The 19,706-nt window shown below is 37.9% G+C and overlaps 1 protein-coding gene across 5 annotated transcripts in view; it reads right to left on the minus strand.

Moving 5' to 3' along the window:
• Window positions 1-19,706, minus strand: part of LOC143249443 (serine/threonine-protein kinase VRK1-like) — a 93,815-nt gene that overhangs the window by 63,636 nt on the left and 10,473 nt on the right. Inside the window, exon 1 of one of the 5 annotated variants that reach the window (XM_076499295.1) lies at window positions 10,716-10,739. The exons of the other annotated variants lie outside the window; for them this stretch is intronic. The gene's annotated coding sequence lies outside the window, so the exon portion shown is untranslated. Of the gene's footprint in view, window positions 1-10,715; window positions 10,740-19,706 lie in introns of those variants that run through there. 5 annotated transcript variants of the gene reach the window in all.

A 19,706-nucleotide genomic window follows, 5' to 3' on the forward strand; every position in this document is an offset into this window, starting at 1 on the left:
TATCCTTTGTCTAATATCAGCTGAAATCTGGAAAGGTTGAACTGATTTAGGTAGGACAGGTGAATTTAACAATTATCATGGATAAAACACCATAGCAAAGGATGAATGTGCATACCAATATACATCTGTTGAATTATCAGTCCACACTTTTGTTCACACATACTTGATGTAAAATGGATTCAATATAGATTACTGCAAGACTTAGAGTATTTCAAAATATTTTCTCAAAATAGTGAGAGAACAATTAATTCTAAAATAGACATAACATGATAGTAGGTTTGTACACTCATACAATTTGACTAAAATAAAAACGAAAAAATGGTTTACAAAACTTTCACATAAAGTATGTTATTGTTGAGTCAAAATACCATACAATAGAATCTGTCAGTTGTATAAACCTGCTGAAAGTTTCCTTGGTGTGAGTATAATTGCATAATAAAGGTAATTAAACACAGAGACCAAATAAGTTCATCTAGGTAAATGGTGTATAAAGACCAAATTGGTTAGTTTGTTTGTTTTTGAATTTTGCACAAAGCTGCACGAGGGCTATCTGCACTAGCTGTCCCTAATCTAGTAGTGTAAGACTACAGGGAAGGCAGCTGGCCATCACCACCCATCGCCAACTCTTGGGCTTCACTTACCAACAAATAGTGGGATTGACCATCACAACACCCCCACGGCTGAAAGGGCGAGCATATTTGATGTGACGGGGATTTGAACCCATGACACTCAGATTATGAGTTGAATGCCTTAACCCACCTGGCCATACCGGGCATAGACCAAGTTGGAAATGCATGTTTTGTCAATACAAAAGTCTTTAAAACTTTACTCTAAATGTTTGTAATACAAGTCCCTCAGTAATATGAACATCTTTCTAAATTTCAACTAAATCCTTTCATTTATAATACTCTCAGAGACACTTTTCATCCAACAGATTCTGAGGTTCAGACATAATCCATACAGAAAGCATCTGTAAAATGTTAGAAGAGCAGGAAACCATAATACATCAAGAACATGTATGCTCTCCACCTGGAACTTAGTTCCCATATAATAGGTGGAAGAAAATATAAGTAACTATCAGTATAGGCCAGCCCCAACCAGACAGTGGAGGTTGCACAACTTGGGGTTGGAATTTAAGGATCTTCATACCTGTAACGTATTATAATTTATCTTGGACGAGTTTCCAATTTACTACATTATGTACATTACATATTATTATTTCAAATAACTGGAAATTTTAATTTTAGAAGTTAATTAATTGTTGATATGTATCAAATTTATGATGTTTGTCAACAAGATTGATGCAGTAACTTTTTTTTCTTAACACATATATTTGAATGTACAAACAACTTGTTTATATACAAGAGTTTTACAAATTTACAAGCTATACTGAGTCTTCTATCTGGTCTAGAACTGAATATTTTATGAGTGGTCCAGGTTCATAACAAGCAAACAAATTTTGAGTTGATATCATTACAACTCACTTAAGCAAGCTAGCTGTCTTTTTTTTGGTTGGCCTCACACCACTTATAAGCTGACTTTTTATCAAGAAAGATATTTAATGTCCTAGTAGAAATACTAACATCCAAAGTTAATTCACTAAAGTTAAATAATTTGTAATGTTAAAAACCCATAAACATTCCTGGTCAAATAACTGTAGTTTTTTGATTATCATGCATTTATCACAATTATAGCTTCTGAAACTTACAGTATACTGACTGTAGCAACCAAAAAAGAATTTTCTATTATTGTCACTTGGCATCTTGTGATGGCTTGCTTTTATATACTCACTGAGCAAAATTCCAAAAGTTCATCAATGTTTGAAGATATGCTAGTGTTTTCGTAAAACCTATACTGTTGATTCTCACTCTCGAGAATCTTCTAGATTTAGAGAACAAGCAAGACTTGAGCAATACACATCCAACAATAGATGCTACATGCATCAAACTGAAACAAATGCAGATATAAAAATAAATGTCTAACAGTAAATCCATTACATACCTATATTCCACACTGACTGCTAAGGCTACTGAACCATAATGTTATATAAATACACTTTGATTGCATCCCAACCTCTAGCCATACAGTGATATATATCACACCATCAGAATCACAATGAAAAATTAAGCAACATCTAAGTAGTCAATCTTTCTCCTCCACCTGAATAAGTCTAAAAGGCAACACCCCAAGCTCAGAACAACAGGATTGTGTATGCCATACTCAACCCAAGGTATAGAGAACTCATCTGGTCTGGAATTATGAATATACATCCTCATTCTCAAACCATGTGGACAAGAAATATTCTGCTTTTCTCAGGAATTATGGAAAGAACATAGAACTTGTGCTCAACCAAGGACCTAGGATAAGACCACTTTGTGTTCAGAAATATAAGGAGTCAGTGGACCACCTTCCATGACCAATATACAAAACCAATACTGATAAAAGAGAATAGTCATGCACTCCCCAACCAAATAACTTTGTGTCAAATCTGAACTGGAATTACAAGTAGGCTCCCACAGAGGCAAGTGCTACTCCCACTGATATCTGGGAAACTAGGGGTGGTAAGGACTCCCACGCTTCACTAGAAGAGTCTGGCAGAGTAAAACCTGTTGGGAAGTTCTGCATAACAGTGTTCTAGAAACTGCTAAATAAGTAAACCAAGTTCCCTAAATTTTGAAAAGCAAACTCATCATGATTTATTTAACCTGAAGATTGTCAGGATCCCCCCTTCAGCTTTACTTGTAACTAGTCAATGATTGGTGGTCCATAGTAAAGTAATACCATCTAGTAGGTGCCTAGAAACAACCCATTTCAACAGAACATGTTGCAAACTGTATTAATTATAATGAAAGTGGTTGCTAGGGTGAAATTGAGAAGAAAAATCAACAGCATAGGATCCAATAAAAGTAAAGGGATCCTGAATATAAAAGAGTGTATCACTGAAGAAATACCCACCTCTCATTAAAGTTTAACAGATGTGGTCAAAATAACTATAAGAGGTGGTCAAAAAGCCTCAGAAGAGGATACTGCCAGATAATATAATGTAAGTAATGAGATAAGAAAGTGTTGGGTGCAGTCCACATACCAGCCCACACAATGTTTTCCAGAGGGCAATTCAACCAGATGGCTAAGGAAATAGAGATATGACAAATCTGGGGAGATGTGACATGCAAAAGTTTCCACTCCTGTAATGATAATCCATTATAGGCCATGTGAATCAATTTAGAAAACCACTTTGTGAGCTTTATGGGAGGCAAGTCATGGGAAACAGAAACATCCCAATGAATACACAATCAGTTTCTGGTACTTTCAAACCAGTTAGTATCAAGCAATATAACACTTAAGGACCCCAACAGAACATAACAAATTACTGGGATTGGAGCAGTCATAAAAGTGAGAAATGGCTGGCAAATAGATTAGTGAGAAGGATCTTTCCCCTTCCTTGGCTGCCAGTCATGGGAAGAAAATACCTATCAAGGTAAAGCATGAAAAATGTGGAATGATAGAGCATCCTACACACATGGATTGCAAAACAACTCCAGCCGACAACATCCACAAGCCAACAATAAGAATATAATTTGAGAGAGAAGTGAAACAAAGAACGTGAAGCTAAGGGCTCAAAATGAGGATCAGCCAAAACACATGAAACAACTGTAAAATCTGAACTTGGTAACTGAATGTTGTTTGGTCCAAAGAATACAAAAGGATTTTAGTAGACCTGACAGAACTGGGGATTCAAAAACCTTCCGATATTTAGAATACTTAAAAACAGGGATGTCTTATATAAAGCTATGTAAATGAAGCATTTTAATTTCTAAAATATCCAGGTTAAAAAACAGGATATGACATATTTTTTGATGAAGGTTTAATTTCCTTTTAATACATCATTGGTGATAAATATTCCATTTCTATTGATAAACAATTGTGGCTGGCCTACAGAGAGATTTAGTATAGTATATAGAAACCTTAGAAGTTAACCCTTACATCAGGCAAAGGTCCAAGACAACCATGGAATTGTCAGAATGTTTCATGACAATTTTTCTCTTCAAATGTACTGCAAGAAGTTTGAGAATGTTGATATGGAAGGTATACTCATTTTCTGTCAAAGTACCATGAAACTCCCGACCTTGAATATAAGCTCCCCATCCCTAAATAGATGCGTCTATGACACATGGATCTCGGGACAACGTGGTGGAATGGGCGAGTACCCCAATGTTGCTCTGATCCAACCACCACTCACAATCGACAGTAATGCTCCCAAGTAATAAGACATGATGATCTAAAGAACTGGAATGCATGATATACTGGTTGCATAGTCACCAGTGAAGAGGCCTCACATGTGCTTATCCCAAAGGAATGAGAAGCTCAAGAGATGACTGCATCTCAAAAAGAGAAAGAATCATTCATGCAGGAGAAGAAGGAAACAGAAGTAAAATATCTGATGGCTCTTTCTCTGGTATGAAGCCTGACAGAGGTTGGTTGAATGCAACTGAAGGTAGTATTGAAAAGCACACTCAAATTAAAGAAATACTGCATTCACAACAAAATAGATTTTTTCAATCTGCTAAGTAAGCCCACTTTTGTGGTTTCTGAAAGGAGAATCTGAGAGTGTCGTCCCAATAACTGATAGTACAGAGCCAGTTGTTCTTACACCAATGTGTACACAGGCCTAAGAAATGCAGGTGATGAGAAAACACTCAGACAACTCTGCAAAAGACTTAAGGTGCTGATGCAGGACCAAAAGGAAAAGTCCAAAACTATATCATCTATATCTATTGGCATTGATTTGCTCGAGCCATAGATTCCTGTGATTACAGGTAAACTCTAGTCTTGGAACAAATTGACCTGAGAACTGAAGGATGGGGTCAGGAAACACTGCAGGCCAATATTCCTAAGTCAGAGCCAGAAAGATGAGAAACTAAGGATGATAAAGAATAATGTAAACAGGTGGTATGAAGTTGGGATTCTAAAATCTCTGGAATTTCAGCAAATAACATGGAACAGAGAAAAGGACCTTCCGTAACTCCACAAAGGTAGAAGATGATCAGCAAATCCTATCTAACAACATGTCTCTACCAATTCATCTCAACAACTCATCAATCAGGAAATCAAAGAAAAAATGGAAGAAAACAATCTGAGTAAAATAGAAGTCAGCAAAATTCCCAAATTGCTGAGGGGATATTGATAAACTTCAGACAAAAGTTGAATTAAAAATAAATACCTTTGGACAGTTGTGATTGTAATACGAATATGAGAAAACTGTTATCTGTTTAAAGTAATCACAGGTTACAATTTCACACACCTTTCATTTCTGTTCAAAGAAAACCACTGAAAGGTGACTGTATCAGCAGGTTTCAGAAATGTTTATTGTAAGGAAAGACATACAAGATGGTAGGAAGCAATCAGTGTTTTGATGTCATCCAGATTAGAATGTAAGTCTCGACAGTTCCATTACATCAAGGTGGCCATTTTTATTTACATGTAGGCAAATCTGGTGGAGAACCCTTCTGCTTACGACCACGTCTTTTTTCCTTACTGTCCTTATTCGAGGGAGGCATATCAACCTACATGGATCCTGCCCTAGGGCGATTGGGCAGGTCTTTGCTGTTAGAGGATTCCAGTGATTGAGGACATGAATGAATAATTGTTTTGCATCTTGGAGTAGGAGAAGAAGATGTATCCGAGAAAATGTCTGAACCTGGAACCAAAAGATGTGGATCTTGGGGTTTGTTGGAATGTACACAAGGGACAGAGATGTGTGATGAAGTTGATTGATCAACTGTTTTAACCATGGAGGCCAAAAGACTTTTCATTTGTTTGGAGAACAATTCTTTTGGAGGCACAAAAAGATCTGCCTGCACTCCCAAAGTAGTTGTGGAACAAAGTGCAGCAGCATACATCTGAGATAAGCCTCAGGATTAAGTAATGCTATGAATCATTTTCAAATGCTGCACCTCTTTTTCTTCCAACCATTTAGGGCAAGAACACAAGTGAGACGGGTGAGAGCTATTGCAATTGATGCAATGAGGGTCTATTTCACACTCGTAGGTCCTTGCCACCACAATGAGCACACATCAAGGAACCATGATATGACGTCTTCAAGTAACTGAACAGCTGACACTGGAAACATTGGAGAGGGTTTGGAATGGATGGCCGTACTCTGCAATTAAGATAACCTGACTTGATGGTGGCAGATGGATGTAGTGACATTGACATAGTGAGGACATTGCTTGGCATCATAATTCCATCTTTGTGAGTAGATATACACCTCACTGCAGAAACTCCTTGTGTGAAGAAACCAGCAAGAATCTCTGATTCTGGGATGTTCTTCAAAACCCTCTCAACAATAACTCCTTCTGATGAATTCAAAGTAGCATGAGATGTAACCTCAATAGGTATATCCCCAATTGCCTTTGAATGCAAGAGGAGTTCACTGTGTTGAGATGTGGATGTTTTCACCAATATGTCACCAGATCAAAGCTTCTTTACTGACTTTGGAGAGCAGGAAGTCCCTATAGTCCCTTCTGAATGAAAAAGGGAGACATTTGCCCTAAATTTGTGTGAAAGTGAGTGCAATATGAGAAAATGAGGTACAACAGGTGTTACAGATGTTGAGGATTGCTGCTCAGAAACTTCAAGATGTGGTCATTTACTTATAGACTGTTTTTTCACTATTTTATTAAGATTTAAATTGGAGTATCCGTAATAAAGAAACGGAAATTTCGGTTCCCACTGACCACACCCACCATGGAGCTCTATGAGGGGATGCACTACAATGTCAAACAAGGGCACTGCAGCAATGCCAGGGTTTCATGAGCACCATATCGAAACACCAGCATCAGATACAATGTCTACAACACTGATATGTTGTTGACCCTAGCCCAAGTGGACCGGCCAATTGACCCAATGGGGGCCATCCTAAGGCCACCCATCTACAGAAATTCATGGCCAAAGTGGTGTGTTAGGGTTGGACCCCTCAACCAACAGGATCCTCTCCTCCCCTTCATGGGTTGCCATGCACACCAAACATGGGTGGATGTTAAGATCCCAGAGGAGGTAAACTGAAAGAACAGAACCTTCCCTGGGAGGTCCCCTCACCACATACAGGAATCCACACTGAGGGGATCAGAAATAGCAGGGTGCTTTGCAGGAGTTGTAACTGCCATTTAGCTTTGTCTATTGTATTTGTTTTTGTTGTTATCTTTCTGAAAATCTACAAAAACAAACATTATTTTATAAAGGATCAAGAGGCATATGCCAAGCTACAATTGGACCAAAATGTTGTGGCTGTTTTCCTTTTGTTTGTTTGTTGTTGTTTTTTGTTGTTTTTTTTTTTTGTCAGTGGAGTTCAATGACTGTTTGATACTAATTCAAATTATGGTCATGACATTGCTGTAGTATGTTACCAACAGAACATTCACCATTCCTAAACTGTTTGTAAAACCTGTTAGGAACTGCCAAGACAACAAGTTAGAATCTCCAATTGCTTCTTGTTGTAAAGATTAAAATGAAATCTGATTCAACTTAATGTTGATGCAAAGTAGTAAAATATCTTAGCTGTTAAAAATGTAGCAGGTATATACAGAATCACAATAGCACACCAGTTGTTCAAGAAGTAGCTATTATGGATAGGTCCAAAAAGAATTAATTACAAGATGTGCTGTCAAGTGCCTCAATATAGATGTACCCAACAATTTGCCCTGAAATTGGGAAAGGAACAAAGATTTGGTGTATGCATATTTCAAGAGTACAAAAAATAATAATAAAATTAGATGAGGAACATCACTAAAGATATTGAGACTTCCTTTGCAAAAAATCTTGGCATTTCTTGGAGATATACTTCAAGTTATTGCCTTCTTGAAATATGAAATTCTGCCAATCAGTCTTTAAAAATGGTATGGCATGATGGAATAATAAAATGTAGTATTTATGCTGATTCAAGGTTCCATCATTTACAGATATTGTACTCCAAACCATTACAGAACTTCCTGGATACTTAACTCTGGGCATAAGATAATCTTTCTGTAACCTCTCATTGACTCTTTGCCAAACTGTTGTAACCAAATAATTTAAAGTTATAATTTTCCCATACTGAAAATGTATTTCCAACAGGTACTTATCTTCTTTCACAAAATTAAGCTATTCTCATTCATTGTTGTCCTTGGCATGCAAAAACTTTTTTCTTTACAAATGCTGCAATCCTTCTGTCAACCCCTATTGAAATCAAGCGATTCCAACATGTCTTTTGTGTAAAACATAATGCAACACCTTTCCACCAATAGAATTATAGCATGCCCACATAATGCACGTGATTCACTCTCTATACCTTAACTGAACTATCACTCTGAAGCCTGGAAAAAAATTGGAAGCATCTTAAGAGTTTGGGGAGAAAGTGTGCAAGAGGGAAGTACCAATTGGAAATACATTTTAAGTCTGGGAAAATTGTAGCTTTGATACAGTATTTGGCTCCAGGTATGCTCTTGGCCCATCCATAAAGAGTGAATAGAAAGAGTAGAAATAGTAATATGAGTACATCCAAATGAAAGACAATAGGGGGAAGATAAGTATCCAAACACTCAAATGTATACAAGTCAATCCCATGAAGCAGAAAAGTGGGTAAACAAAGGATGAGCATCATGGTGTAGAGTGGCAAGGATGCAATAAACTGTACTTAGTAATCCAGCTGTATCCAAAATCCATACCTTTGAGAACTGACATTATGCAAGAGAAAGATGCAGATCAGACATTCTTTACCTCAAGCCTCAGAGACTGAAGATAATTTAGAACCACTTCAACTGCAGGGCATGATGTGTGTTATTTGAGGTAGATCTCAATCTGGTATCAAAAGAATGTCAATGAAAGCAAAATCTATCCTCCCAAAAGCAAAACTGACCAGAACCATCCAATAAACAATAACATTATTGGATAATGTTCTGCAATGGATATTAAAATGATAAAAACAGAATAATTCCCCTTACCATCACTGTGACCTACAACACAGGGGGCAGGGAGCACAACCAAGGGAGAAAAAAAGGCAGCCTTGAACATACATGAGAACTTATGTTGATTATTTCATTCAAAATTCAAACCCCAGCCACAGGGTACTACCACCTGTGTAGCAGTAGGATGAGGGTTCCAAATTGACATCTGACTCCCTAGTAATTGTATAATGAGTGGAGGATAGGTTTGGTTCTTAAATTTTGTGCAAAGCTAAATGAGAGCTATCAGCACTATCCATCCCTAATTTAGCAGTGTAAGACTAGAGGGAAGGCAGCTAGTCGTCACCACCCACTACCAACTCTTGGGCTGCTCATTTTCAAACAGTGGGATTGACTGTAACATTATAATGCCCCCATGACTGAAAGGTCAAGCATGTTTGGTGTGAAGGGGGGATTCAAATCCACAATCTTTAGATTATGAGTCAAGTGCCCTAACCACCTAGCAATACTGGGCCAAATAGAGAATAGCAAGTTATCTACACCAGCAGAACAATACTGCCTTATTCTTTCCTGAATGGTATTTTTTTGTGTGCGTGAAACATTCAGCAGGATGTTTCTACAATCAACGAATGTTTACATCACAGAACTTGGTGAACAACCAGTGTTTGGTTTTTAAAGTCCAAACAGCATCATGCAAGATTTGACTGATAGTCAAAAAATGTTAATTCTATTTTTGCATACTTTAACAGTAAAACTCAAATCTTTTGCACAATAACCTTCACATGAATACCTTATGATGTTTCCCCAATGATCTTAAGGATTCATGGAACAACAGCCCATTTCCAAATAAAAATTAATAATTATGAGGAATGTAACAATTCTTGTTAATATTGGGTTTCATTATTCACTATTAATAAAAGAATATACAACTGGATTTTAATATAGTTAAGCCAGACATGTTAATGAACTCTTTCACTTTACAAAATAAAAATAAGCTGTGAAGTGATTGATTGATTGATTTAGTGTTTTATGGCACAAAGCAGCAAGGCTATCTGCGCCAGACATTCGGTAAAAATATAAAAAAATAAATAAATAAATGTAGTAATAGACATAAATGGAAATGAAGGTAAAACAAAAAAGTATAAAACCAATGTTGACACCCAGTCTACAATGTTAAGATAGAAGGCAGAGTATAAGAAGTTGTAAGGTATTTACTCTAGCAAAAATGTAATGATCATAAACTGCCAGGAAGACTAACAGATAAGTTCAAGAACCACCGTCAGTCACCTAAATTTGGTCTTTCCAGTCCTGGTTCCGAGTTATGTGTCATAGCAATCAGTATCAAAATGTAAAAGAATAGAAGTTTCAAAAGATACATAGCAAAATTGTAACAATGAGTAGCCAAATGTCCAGTAAAAAGATAAAGTCAAGTAAATGGAGTAAAATTTGTAAAAGTAAATGAAGGTAAAAAACAAAACAGCAATTAAAACAGAAAATGGTGTAAAAACCAATGTTGACATCCAGTCAACAAAGTTGTAAAGAACTACCTGTAGAAGAATGGTAATGATCATAACCCGCCAGGAAGACTAACAGGTAAGTATAAAAACCACCGTCAGTCACCTGAAGTTGGTCTTTCCAGTCCTGGATCTGGGTTATGAGTCAATATGGCCAGTACTAAAAAGTTAAGTAGTAAAAGTGTGAAATGATATGCAGCAAAAGTATAATAACAACTCGCCAGGACGACTAACGAGTAGTTCAAACAATAGCGTTAGTCACCTGAAGTTGGCCTTTCCAGTCCTGGTGTCGAGTTATTTAACGTTCTGGCCATTGTCCAATGTCAAATTGAAGGAGAGAGATTAAAACTGTAAAAAAGGAACCACAATTAAGAAGGTGTAATGAATAAATATGCAACACTTAAATGAGATTAAAAAGATTAATGGCCATTAAAAAATTAAAAACATTATCAAGGTGGACAGAGTCACCATCACCAATAACTCTGTCCAATGTTACAGACTAACCCTGGGAAAAAATATGTTTAAAATATTGCCGTCGTTGAGAATTGTAACGATGGCAAGAAAGTAAAACGTGGCTGACAGTGATTTGAGTGTTACACAAACTACACATTGGTGAATCAGTTCCAGATAAAAGGAAATGATGAGTTAAAAGACTGTGACCAATGCGTAGCCTAGTGAGAACAACTTCCTCCTTCCGAACTTTACGGAAGCTAGATGGCCAAAGTCCAATTTTGGGTTTGATTTGAAAATGTTTGTTGTCACGTTGCTCACTCCAAGTGGACTGCCAGCTGGCACGGAGCCGAGCCTTGAAGACAACACCATAGTCCATGTACGGAATAGGCATAAGAGTGATGGTGCTGAAGCAGACATATTTAGCTGCCATGTCTGCAAGCTCGTTCCCGCGAATACCAACATGGCTTGGTATCCAGAAAAACTGGATTGAAGTAGCTGCTAATGAGAAATGGGCCAGTCGGTTTGAATATCAGCGAGAATAGGATGTGAGCTAACGTGTAGCGATTCCAAGGCAAGTATAGAACTAAGCGAATCAGTATAAAGAGTGCAGTTGGAGTACTTCTCAGCTGCAACATGATCCAGGGCAAGAGATATGGGATACAGTTCAGCAGTGAACACAGAAGCTGTAGAAGGAATTCTGCGCGCAACTACTGACCCATGGCAAACCATAGCAGAGCCCACTGAATTACCTGATTTGGAACCATCTGTATAAATGGGAACTGAATGATTGTTTGAAAGATGTTCATTAAATAAAAGACGGTACTTCCAATCTGGAGTAGCTGCCTTTTTTAGGTGACTGAAAGAAATGTCACATTTGGGGGCTGTAATAAGCCATGGTGGGATGGGCCGACCTGTGGAATCTGCAATGTTATCCAAGGACAGACCCAATTCATCCAATTAGCCGGATGCAAAGGACAAACGGAGCAATGACAGATCGTCTGTTCTGAAAAAGTACTGCCCACCGAGGAAGGAAAACACATTTCCAGGTGGGATGCTTTGGTAAGGAATGAAGTTTCGAAGTATACTGTAAAGATAGTTGCAAACGGCGAAGGTGTAGAGAAGGTTCATGAGATTCAATGTATATACTTTGAGCTGGAGAGGTACGGAAAGCCCCAGTGCAGAGTCGAAGTCCTTGGTGATGAATGGGGTCCAGCATCTTTAAGGCCAAGGGTCTGGCAGAGCCATAGACCATTGATCCATAATCGAGTTTCGATCTAATAAGAGCACGATATACCTTTAACATTGAACAGCAATCTACCACCCAACTGGTAGAAGAGAGAACACGGAGGATGTTCAGTGCTCTTGTGCATTTGACCCAAAGCTGCTTTAAGTGTGGTATAAAGGTCAGTTTACGATCAAAGATAAGCCCCAAGAACTTCGTCTCCGGGACCACTGGCAGCAAAACTTCACTGATATGAAGTTCAGGATCAGGGTGAATACCCCGTCGACGGCAAAAGTGCATGCATACAGTTTTGGAGTGAGAGAAATTAAAGCCGTTAAGCCAGAGTCCACTTCCATACACAATTGAGGCGGTTTGTAGTTGCCGCTCAATATATCTCATGTTTGGCGACTGACATGAGATGTGAAAGTCGTCGACATACAGCCCATTCGCAACAGTGAGAGGTAGTTGTTCAGTGATGGCATTTATCTTTATACTAAAGAGTGTAACACTCAATACACAGCCAGAGTCCACTTCCGTACACAATTGATGGCGGTTTGTAGTTGCCGCTCAATATATCTCATGTTTGACGACTGACATGAGATGTGAAAGTCGTCGACATACAGCCCATTCGCAACAGTGAGAGGTAGTTGTTCAGTGATGGCATTTATCTTTATACTAAAGAGTGTAACACTCAATACACAGCCAGAGTCCACTTCCATTACACAATTGATGGCGGTTTGTAGTTGCCGCTCAATATATCTCATGTTTGACGACTGACATGAGATGTGAAAGTCGTCGACATACAGCCCATTCGCAACAGTGAGAGGTAGTTGTTCAGTGATGGCATTTATCTTTATACTAAAGAGTGTAACACTCAATACACAGCCAGAGTCCACTTCCGTACACAATTGATGGCGGTTTGTAGTTGCCGCTCAATATATCTCATGTTTGACGACTGACATGAGATGTGAAAGTCGTCGACATACAGCCCATTCGCAAGAGTGAGAGGTAGTTGTTCAGTGATGGCATTTATCTTTATACTAAAGAGTGTAACACTCAATACACAGCCAAAGTCCACTTCTGTACACAATTGAGGGCGGTTTGTAGTTGCCACTCTATATATCTCATGTTTGACGACTGACATGAGATGTGAAAGTCATCGACATACAGCCCATTTGCAACAGTGAGAGGGAGTTGTTCATTGATGGCATTTATCTTTATACTGAAGAGTGTAACACTCAATACACAGCCTTGAGGACTCCAAGTTCCTGTACAAAAGAACGGGAAAGTGTCGAACCTACATGGACTTGGAATCTCCTGTCCATTAAAATTTTTTAATAAACATGGGTAAATGGCCACGTAACCCATGTATATATATATGGAGGTCTCGCAAAATGCCATACCTCCATGTTGTGTCGTAAGCCTTCTCTATGTCAAAGAATATTGATACAAGATGTTGGCGGTTGAGAAAGGCTTCTCTGATAGATGTTTCAAGACAAATTAGGTGGTCTGTGGTGGAGTGCTGTCGACGGAACCCACACTGGGTGGGCGAGAGGAGGTTGTTTGATTCAAGGAACCAAACAAGACGAGCATTAACCATCCTTTCTAATGTCTTACAGAGACAGCTCGTCAAAGCAATTGGACGGTAGTTTGAAGGAATCTTGGGATCTTTCCCTGGCTTAGAGAAAGGTAAAATAATATCCTGGCACCAGGCATCAGGAAAAACATTCTTCTGCTAGATCCGGTTGAAAAGAATCAGAAGGACATCAAGAGAAGCAGGAGATAGATGGTGCAGCATGTCATAATGAATATCATCAGGTCCAACAGACGTACTGGCAGATCGATGAAGGGCCATTTTTAGTTCCACCAGGGTAAATGGGCTATGAAGTGAGAGCATTCCATGTGCACTTCTAAAATATTACAATAATGGCAATTATGGCTGGCCATTTAATGATATTTGCTAATCAATTAGTCAAATAATTTATTTTCATGAAACAGTTGAAAACAAAAAATGTATATGTTCTCATTAAATAGTTAAAAAATTAGAAAAGAAACTTATTTTAAAAACCAGGTTTTTATACCCATTGTGTCCAGAGCACAAACACCACATAGTGTAGATTTGTTTACCAACAAAGTAGTAGCATTTTGATAAACTGATATTGAAACAACTGAAGATGGTAATGACTGCTAACACTAACTGATTACTTTACAAGACACTAATCAACATAGTTAATTATTCTAGTTAATTACCCAACTCTACCAGCAACATGCTACACATAATACTTCAAGTGAATATCTTCTGTATTACATTTGGTAGACCCTTAATCCAAGTTGTGTGTTTTTATCATCATGTTCAAATTTGTAAACACTTTGAAGTATTAGTAATATAAAAGTGTTGGTACTTAATGGAACTCCATAAATAAAGAATTGAGAAAGACAAAGCTAATAGTATATTTCACAAATATTTCATTTACTCTGACCATGGTTTCTTCTTTACCTACAAAACCATACTTATAATAAACAAAATATCTGATCTATATGAATTGTTTAGTTTGGCATTTTATGGCACAAAGCAACAAAGGTTATCTATGCCAAACATCTGATTAAAAGTGAAGTAAAATTATTAAAATTTGTAAAAAGGAATCAAGGTAAAACAAAAAGTTTAATCTTTGAATTAAAAACTTAAATAGCATTAAATCCAATGTTTATATCTAGTTTACAGCAGTAAGAGAGAAAGTACAGATAAACCTTGGGACAAACAGATCTAAAATGATGCCATCATCGAAAGTCGTAACAATGGCAAGACAGTAAAATGTGGCTTATTGTGACCTGAGTGTTACACAGACAACACATTGGTGCATCAGTCACAGATAAAAAGAGTTAAAATCTGTGACCAATGCATAGTCTAGTTACAACAACTTCCCCTTTCCAATCCTTATGGAAACAAGATAGCCAAAGTTCAATAGATAGTTTTATGTGGAAAAGCTTGTTTTCACATTGCTCACTCCAAGTTGACTGCCAACTGGCACGGAACCAAACCTTTAATACAGGACCATAGTCCATGTATGGAACAGGCACAGGAGTGATAGTGTCAAAGAAAACACTTAGCTTCTGTGAAGGCGAGCTTGTTCCTGCAAATACTAACATGGTCTGATATCTGGAAAAACTGGATAAAAGTAGATGTTTTGAATATTGGTAAGAATAGAATGCGAACTGACGTGAAGTAATTCCAGGGCTAACAAGCAGCTACATGAATCAGTATAAATAGTACAGTTCATGTACTGCATAGCTTCCATGTGATCCAGGGCAAGAGAAATGGTGTATAGTTTGGCAGTGAAAAGTGAAACTCTGGAGGGGATTCTGTGTGCAACAACTGTATCACAGCAAACCATGGCAGAGCCCATAGAGTCACCTGATTTTGAACCATCTATATAAATGGGAAAGGAAGGATGGTTCAAAAGACGTTCAGCAAATAGAAGGCAATACTTCAAATCAGGAGATCTATCTTCTTCAGATGATTTAAAGAAAGGTCACATCTGGGAATACTAACTAGCGATGGTGAGATGGGCTGACCTGTGGATAGTGCTATGTCATCCAAAGATAGACCCAGTTCATCCAACTGCACAGGGATACAAAGGCTAAAAGGAACAATGAAGAGCAAGTTTAAGTTCCACCAGTGTAGGGGAACAATTATAGTCAGAGAAGATCAGCCCAAAAGGAAAGAGGCAATCATTCTGCCTGTGTTTTAATGGATAAGAAGATGGGGGATGAAACAGAAGTGCTAGATGCATGAGAAAACCTTTTGCCGAGAGTACTGGGGGGGGCAGAAGTATACTGGCCACTAACCTTTAACCCATATAACTTTGGAACTGGTGGTAGAAGAGATGCAAGAGGCATATTTAATCTAAGATTCCTACTTGTTTTGACGTCTGACCTACTAATCATGTGCACGGGCCAACTGAAATGCAATATGGTTTAAAAATGTGGGATACCTATGAATGGTATTCCAAGCCCGTTTTTGTACTTTTCTTGTCACGTGGCAGGCAGAATTCCACCAAGGACGAGGATACTGTGGGAAATGTGTCAAGGTTTTAGGAATATACTGAGCTGATGCCTGGACAATACAGTCAGTTACTGCTGCTACACAATCATCTATTGATGGTTTACACATGATGGCAAGTTCAAGTTCTGAGAGAGCAGTGAATGAAGGCCAGTTAGCCTGGTCCAACTTCCATCAAGGCATGCAGGTCAGATGGCACTGACCACAGCCAGTCTCTCTCAAAATGATCACTGCCCTGTGGATTACTGTTGACTCTCCAAGAAATGTAACTGAAACGTGAAGGGGAGCAGATGGAAAGAACTATAGCAGTAAGCAACTGACTAGGTGCATGAAAATAAGTATAAGAACCAGTACTAAAGAGAGATAGGTTGTGGTCCTAAAGCATATGCTCTATAGCACAACCCTTCCCATCAATTCTAGCACCACCCCAAAGGGGATTATGTCCATTAAAATCCCCAATAGTAAAAATAGGGATAGTAACTGCTCAATGAGGGCATCAAGGTCTGACTGACTGTAGATCTCTTTGGAAGTCAGGAAAAAAGAATAAATAGTGATGATACGACCCAAGGAAACATGGATGGCTACAACTTCCAAGGGTGTACCAAGTGACAAAGACAGGGTGGAAACATGCTCATCAACCAGCATTGCCACCCCACCATGCACTCACCCATCACATGACCTGTCATTTCTGTACAAGGAAAATTGCTGAAGGGTGGCTATGTCAGCAGGTTTCAGAAATATTTCCTGCAAGAAATGGAAAGAATCGATCAATTTCTTAATGTCATCTATATTTGATTGAAAACCTCGACAGTTTCACTGGATCTTAGTGGCTATTTTTATTTGTGGAGGAGAATGTGGTGGGGAGACCTTCTGTTTGCAATCACATTTTTTTTCTTTATTGGACAGAGATCTATCAACCTCCATGGATCCTGCTCTGGATCGAGTAGGCAGATCTCTGCCTGTGGACAAAGATTCCATTGACTGAGGGCATGAATGAGTGGTTTATTTACTTTTTGGGACTGCAAAAGAGGACGGACCTGAGGAAACGCTTGAATCCAAAGAAAGTGGAACTGTGCAGTTACTGGAAGGAGTGGTAGGGACAGAGATGGAAGTAGACAAAGATGCTTCAACTTTTTAAATTATGGAGAGCACAAGATTCTTAAGATGTTTTGCAAATTACTCTGTTAGAGGTATGGAGAGATCTGTCTGCACTCCCACTGTAGCAGTGGAATTGAGTGCAGTAGCATATGTTTGAGATGGAGTTGGAGACAATAATTTCTGAGCCTCTGGGTAGGTGATATTATTAACAGTCTTCAAGCATTGCACTTCTTTCTCTTCTACCCATTAAGGGCAAGAAACAGAGTAAGAGGGGTATGGGCCAATACAGTTAAAACAGTGTGGTTCCAGGTTGCACTTGTGTCATGGTCCTTACCACCACCACAAGCACATATCAAAGAAACATGACAATGTTTTTCAGTGACCTAATTTCACACACTGAAAACATCTGAAAGGTTTAGAAATTTAAGGCTGTACCTTGCAGTTCAGATAACCTACTTTGACTGTGGCAGGAAAACATGGTGATGTAAACGTTAATATCAAAACATTAGTAGGGTCCATAATTCTATCTTTATGAGTAAAGATTTGGCACACAGCAGTAATGCCTTGGCTGGAGAAACTAGCAAGAATCTCTGACTAAGAAATGTTCTTTAAATCCCTGTCAACTATAACTCCTCTGGAAGAATTCAAAGTTGCAAGGGGAGTAACCTTAACAGGTATATTCTCAATGGCCTTTGATTTCAAGAGGAGAATGGTATGTTGTGGTGAAGATGTTTCCACCAAAATGTCTCCAGATCACAACTTCTTTACTGACTTTCAGAAGCCAGCAAGTCCCTCTAATCCCTTTTAAATAAAAAAGGGAGAAATCTCCCCCAAGGATTTCTCAGATAAGGAACAAACGATCATCAATCGAGGTGCAGAGTTATCCATGCATGGTTGTTTTCCAATGATGTTTTTTCACTTTTTCATTTTTGTTTATTTTGTCAGAAATAGAGGTATCCATAATAAAAAAGCTACATTTCAGTGCCCACTGATCCCATCCACCATAGATCCCTACGAGGGGATGCACTACAGTGCCAAACAAAGACACTGCAGCAATGCTAGGGTTTCATGAGCACTACACCCAAATACCAGCATCAGATACAATGTCCACAACACCTGCTGAGAACATTCAACACTGGTACTTAGTTGACCCTAGCCCAAGTGAACCAGCCGATTGACCCTCAGTGAGGACACCCCATGGTTGCCCATCTACAGGAATTCAAGGCCAAGGTGATGTGTTAGGATTGGACTCTTCAACCACCAGGATCCTCTCCAACACTTCACAGGTTGCCATGCATGGCAAACACATAGGTGGATGTTTAGATCCCAGAGGAGGTAAAATAAAAGAGCAGAACTTTCTCTGGGAGGTCCCTTCACCAAGTACAGTAATCCACACTGAGGGGCTATACAAATTAAACACATACTAAAAGTATTATAATGGGGTAGAACTTTATAAACAATAGCACTTATTTGTTAATTTGAAAAGGGTTGTTTTTCATAGTTTTAAAAATTATAAATTGCTGATAAAGGCCACTTCTTTAAATGAATTGGTAAATAAACTACAAATTCACTGTATATTTGGAAGTTTGTTTGGTAACTATAAACTTATATAATAAGTATGTCTCAAATTATTAACCCTTTTGTGACAGGTCATGGGTCAAGTGCCGTGTCATCTCATTTGTTGACTTGCATTCAAAATTTTATTGAACTACTATTTTATGAATTTATATCAATAAGTTAGAAATCAAATTGTAGATTATGATTCAAAATATAATGCTATAAATGAATTAATTTCTTAACTTACAAGTAAATACTGAAAGAACACACCTGAATATATATTTTAGTATGCCATGTGGTATACTGAATGCAACACTTTAATATTTAGATGTTTGTGATGTAAAAATACTAAGCCTGTAGTTGTGTACAAATCAGGAGCTAAAATTACTAACGCTGACAAACTAGAATATAAAATGAGAACCTCACATCTTTTTATTTATATACTGAATCATACATGGTGGTCATGTTCAACTCTTTCCATTTTTTGAAACAGTCTCTTAAATAATCTTACTACAATATATGACATGTGAGTAACCAATCAACAGATAAGAATGCCTTCTTAGTAATTTTCTCAGTCATTTTAATCTGTATAAATGCTACCACTTTCTTCCAAACTAATATTTCAGGAAGGTAGGTTCTATCTTTAGTCTATTCGAAATATATTTTTTTGAAAATCTAAATACATTTCAGTTACTAAGCATAATAAACTATAGTGGAATTCTATGGTATCAGTATAGTTATTTACAATGTTCAGTTATTCATATATAAAACCTAAAATGATATCAACTATCTGCAAAATTGTAGGCTTAAAAACACTGCACAATTTTTTTGAAAAGTTTTACTTCCTGAAAAGTTTTTGCTGA

Source organism: Tachypleus tridentatus, chromosome 4, assembly GCF_004210375.1.
Source record: "Tachypleus tridentatus isolate NWPU-2018 chromosome 4, ASM421037v1, whole genome shotgun sequence".
NCBI classification, from domain to species: Eukaryota; Metazoa; Arthropoda; class Merostomata; order Xiphosura; family Limulidae; genus Tachypleus; species Tachypleus tridentatus.